This window comes from Triticum aestivum, chromosome 7B (genome assembly GCF_018294505.1).
Source record: "Triticum aestivum cultivar Chinese Spring chromosome 7B, IWGSC CS RefSeq v2.1, whole genome shotgun sequence".
NCBI classification, from domain to species: domain Eukaryota; kingdom Viridiplantae; phylum Streptophyta; class Magnoliopsida; order Poales; family Poaceae; genus Triticum; species Triticum aestivum.
The window spans coordinates 493,161,012-493,167,011 of NC_057813.1; positions in this window are offsets into that span (position 1 = coordinate 493,161,012).

Consider the following 6,000-nt stretch of genomic DNA (forward strand, 5'->3'; position numbering starts at 1 on the left):
GATGTGATCCCGTTGTCAATGACATCTAATGTCCATAGTCAGGAAACCATGACTATCTGTTGACCAACGAGCTGGTCAACTAGAGGCTCACTAGGGACATGTTATGGTCTATGTATTCACACGTGTATTACGATTTCCGGATAATACAGTTATAGCATGAATAAAAGACAATTATCATGAATAAGGAAATATAATAATAACCCTTTTATTATTGCCTCTAGGGCATATTTCCAACAGTCTCCCACTTGCACTAGAGTCAATAATATTGTGATGAATCGGACACCCATAGAGTTCTGGTGTTGATCATGTTTTGCTCGCGAGAGAGGTTTAGTCAACGGATCTGTGACATTCAGATCCGTATGTACTTTGCAAATATCTATGTCTCCATCTTGAACATTTTCACGGATGGAGTTGAAGCGACGCTTGATGTGCCTGGTCTTCTTGTGAAACCTGGGCTCCTTGGCAAGGGCAATAGCTCCAGTGTTGTCACAGAAGAGTTTGATCGGCCCCGACGCATTGGGTATGACTCCTGGGTCGGTGATGAACTCCTTCACTCATATTGCTTCATGCGCTGCCTCCGAGGCTGCCATGTACCCCGCTTCACATGTAGATCCCGCCACGACGCTCTGCTTGCAGCTGCACCAGCTTACTGCTCCACCATTCAACATATACACGTATCCGGTTTGTGACTTAGAGTCATCCAGATCTGTGTCGAAGCTAGCATCGACGTAACCCTTTACGACGAGCTCTTCGTCACCTCCATAAATGAGAAACATGTCCTTCGTCCTTTTCAGGTACTTCAGGATATTCTTGACCGCTGTCTAGTGTTCGTTGCCGGGATTACTTTGGTATCTTCCTACCAAACTTACGGCAAGGTTTACATCAGGTCTGGTACACAACATGGCATACATAATAGATCCTATGGTTGAAGCATAGGGGATGACACTCATCTCTTCTTTATCTTTTGCCGTGGTCGGGCATTGAGCCGAGCTCAATCTCACACCTTGCAATACAGGCAAGAACCCCTTCTTTGACTGATCCATTTTGAACTTCTTCAAAATCTTATCAAGGTATGTGCTTTGTGAAAGACCTATGAGGCGTCTCGATCTATCTCTATAGATCTTGATGCCTAATATATAAGCAGCTTCTCCAAGGTCCTTCATTGAAAAACACTTATTCAAGTAGGCCTTAATGCTGTCCAAGAATTCTATATCATTTCCCATCAAAAGTATGTCATCTACATATAATATGAGCAATGCTACAGAGCTCCCACTCACTTTCTTGTAAACACAGGCTTCTCCATAAGTCTGCGAAAACCCAAACGCTTTGATCATCTCATCAAAGCGAATGTTCCAACTCCGAGATGCTTGCACCAGCCCATAAATGGATCGCTGGAGCTTGCATACTTTGTTAGCATTCTTAGGATCGACAAAACCCTCCGGCTGCATCATATACAATTCTTCCTTAAGATGCCCGTTAAGGAATGCCGTTTTGATGTCCATCTGCCATATCTCATAATCATAGTATGCGGCAATTGCTAACATGATTCGGACGGACTTAAGCTTCACTACGGGAGAGAAAGTCTCATCATAGTCAATCCCTTGAACTTGCCGATAACCCTTAGCGACAAGTCGAGCTTCATAGATGGTGACATTTCCATCCGCGTCTGTCTTCTTCTTAAAGATCCATTTGTTTTCTATCGCTCACCGATCATCGGGCAAGTCAGTCAAAGTCCATACTTTGTTTTCATACATGGATTCTATCTCGGATTTCATGGCTTCTAGCCATTTGTTGGAATCTGGGCCCGCCATTGCTTCTTCATAGTTCGAAGGTTCACCGTTGTCCAACAACATGATTTCCAGGACAGGGTTGCCGTACCACTCTGGTGCGGAACGTGTCCTTGTGGACCTACGAAGTTCAGTAGCAACTTGATCCGAAGTACCTTGATCATCATCATTGTTTTCCTCTTCAGTTGGTGTAGGCATCACAAGAATATTTTACTGAGCTGCACTACTATCCCGTTCAAGAGGTAGTACTTCATCGAGTTCTACTTTCCTCCCACTTACTTCTTTCGAGAGAAACTCTTTTTCCAGAAAGGATCCGTTCTTGGCAACAAAGATCTTGCCTTCGGATCTTAAGTAGAAGGTATACCCAATGGTTTCTTTAGGGTATCCTATGAAGACGCATTTTTCCGACTTGGGTTCGAGCTTTTCAGGTTGAAGTTTCTTGACATAAGCATCGCATCCCCAAACTTTTGGAAACGACAACTTAGGTTTCTTCCCAAACCATAATTCATACGGTGTCGTCTCAATGGATTTAGACGGTGCCCTATTTAAAGTGAATGTAGCTGTCTCTAGAGTGTATCCCCAAAATGATAGCGGTAAATCGGTAAGAGACATCATAGATCGCACCATATCCAATAGAGTGCGATTACGACATTCGGACACATTGTTACGCTGAGGTGTTCCAGGCGGCGTGAGTTGTGAAACGATTCCACATTTTCTTAAGTGTGTACCAAATTCGTGACTTAAATATTCTCCTCCACGATCCGATCGTAAGAATTTTATCTTTCGGTCACGTTGATTCTCTACTTCATTCTGAAATTCCTTGAACTTTTCAAAGGTCTCAGACTTGTGTTTCATCAAGTAGACATACCCATATCTACTCAAGTCATCAGTGAGAGTGAGAACATAACGATATCCTCCGCGAGCCTCAACGCTCATTGGGCCGCACACTCGGTATGTATGATTTCCAACAAGTTGGTTGCTCGCTCCATTGTTCCAGAGAACGGGGTCTTGGTCATTTTGCCCATGAGGCATGGTTCCCATGTGTCAAATGATTCATAATCGAGAGACTCTAAAAGTCCATCAGCATGGAGCTTCTTCATGTGCTTGACACCAATGTGACCAAGGCGGCAGTGCCACAAGTATGTGGGACTATCATTATCAACTTTACATCTTTTGGTATTCACGCTATGAATATGTGTAACATTACGTTCGAGATTCATTAAGAACAAACCATTGACCATTGGGGCATGACCATAAAACATATCTCTCATATAAATAGAACAACCATTATTCTCGGATTTAAATGAGTAGCCATCTCGTATCAAACGAGATCCAGATACAATGTTCATGCTCAAACTTGGCACTAAATAACAATTATTAAGGTTTAAAACTAATCCCGTAGGTAAATGTAGAGGTAGCGTGCCGACGGCGATCACATCGACCTTGGAACCATTCCCGACGCGCATCGTCACCTCGTCCTTCGCCAGTCTCCGCTTATTCCGCAGCTCCTGCTGTGAGTTACAAATGTGAGCAACGGCACCGGTATCAAATACCCAGGAGTTACTACGAGTACTGGTAAGGTACACATCAATTACATGTATACCAAATATACCTTTAGTGTGGCCGGCCTTCTTGTCTGCTAAGTATTTGGGGCAGTTCCGCTTCCAGTGACCCTTCCCCTTGCAATAAAAGCACTCAGTTTCAGGCTTGGGTCCATTCTTTGACTTCTTCCCGGCAACTGGCTTACCGGGCGCGGCAACATCTTTGCCGTCTTTCTTGAAGTTCTTCTTACCCTTGCCCTTCTTGAACTTAGTGGTCTTATTGACCATCAACACTTGATGTTCTTTCTTGATTTCAACCTCTGCTGACTTCAGCATTGAAAATACTTCAGGAATGGTCTTCACCATCCCCTGCATATTGTAGTTCATCACAAAGCTCTTGTAGCTTGGTGGGAGCGACTGAAGGATTCTGTCAATGACCGCCTCATCCGGGAGGTTAATGTCCAGCTGGGACAGGCGGTTGTGCAACCCATACATTTTGAGTATATGCTCACTGACAGAACTATTTTCCTCCATCTTACAACTATACAACTTGTCGTAGACTTTATATCTCTCGACCCGGGCATGAGCTTGGAAAACTAGTTTCAGCTCCTCGAACATCTCATATGCTCCGTGTTGCTCAAAACGCTTTTGGAGCCCCGGTTCTAAGCTGTAAAGCATGCCGCACTGAACGAGGGAGTAATCATCAGCGCGAGACTGCCAAGCATTCATAATGTCTTGGTTCTCTGGGACGGGTGCGTCACCTAGCGGTCCTTCTAGGACATATTGTTTCCTGGCAGCTATGAGGATGATCCTCAGGTTCCGGACCCAGTCCGTATAGTTGCTGCCATCATCTTTCAGCTTGGTTTTCTCTAGGAACGCGTTGAAGTTCATGTTGACATGAGCGTTGGCCATTTGATCTACAAGACATATTTTGCAAAAGTTTTAGACTAAGTTCATGATAATTAAGTTCATCTAATCAAATTATTTAATGAACTCCCACTCAGATTAGACATCCCTCTAGTCATCTAAGTGTTACACGATCCGAGTCGACTAGGCCGTGTCCGATCATCACGTGAGACGAACTAGTCATCATCGGTGAACATCTCCATGTTGATCGTATCTTCTATACGACTCATGTTCGACCTTTCGGTCTCTTGTGTTCCGAGGCCATGTCTGTACATGCTAGGCTCGTCAAGTTAACCCTAAGTGTTCTGCATGTGTAAATCTGTCTTACACCCGTTGTATGTGAACGTAAGGATCTATCACACCCGATCATCACGTGGTGCTTCGAAACGACGAACTTTAGCAACGGTGCACAGTTAGGGGGAACACTTTCTTGAAATTATTATAAGGGATCATCTTATTTACTACCGCCGTTCTAAGTAAACAAGATGCATAAAACATAATAAACATCACATGCAATTATATAGTAGTGACATGATATGGCCAATATCATACAACTCCTTCGATCTCCATCTTCGGGGCTCCATGATCATCTTTGTCACCGGCATGACACCATGATCTCCATCATCATGATCTCCATCATTGTGTCTTCATGAAGTTGTCACGCCAACGACTACTTCTACTTCTATGGCTAACGCGTTTAGCAATAAAGTAAAGTAATTTACATGGCGTTCTTCAATGACACGCAGGTCATACAAAAAATAAAGACAACTCCTATGGCTCCTGCCGGTTGTCATACTCATCGACATGCAAGTCGTGATTCCTATTACAAGAACATGATCTCATACATCACAATATGTCATTCATCATTCATCACAACTTCTGGCCATATCACATCACATGACAATTGCTGCAAAAACAAGTTAGACGTCCTCTAATTGTTGTTGCATCTTTTACGTGGCTGCAATTGGGTTCTAGCAAGAACGTTTTCTTACCTACGAATAACCACAACGTGATCTTGTCAACTTCTATTTACCCTTCATAAGGACCCTTTTCATCGAATCCGCTCCAACTAAAGTGGGAGAGACAGACACCCGCCAGCCACCTTATGCAACTAGTGCATGTCAGTCGGTGGAACCGGTCTCACGTAAGCGTACGTGTAAGGTTGGTCCGGGCCGCTTCATCCCACAATACCGCTGAAGCAAGATAAGACTAGTAGCGGCAAGCAAGTTGATAAGATCTACGCCCACAACAAAATTGTGTTCTACTCGTGCAATAGAGAACTATGCATAGACCTAGCTCATGATGCCACTGTTGGGGAACGTTGCAGAAAATTAAAATTTTTCCTACGGTTTCACCAAGATCCATCTATGAGTTCATCTAAGGAACGAGTCATGGGAGAGAGATTGCATCTACATACCACTTTGTAGATCGCGCGGAAGCGTTCAAAAGAACGGGGTTGAAGTAGTCGTTCTCGTCGTGATCCTATCACCAGAGATCCTAGCGCCGAACGGACGGCACCTCCGCGTTCAACACACATACGGTCAGCGTGACGTCTCCTCCGTCTTGATACAGCAAGGGGGAAGGAGAGGTTGATGATGATATCTCCAGCAGCAGCACAACGGCGTGGTGGTGGTGGAACAGCAGCACTCCGGCAGGGCTTCGCCAGGCGCGTGACGGAGGAGGAAGAGGTGTAGCAGGGGGATGGAGGCGCCAGAACTTCAGGGTGCGGCTGCCCCCTCCCCTCCCTTTATATAGGCCCCCAGGGG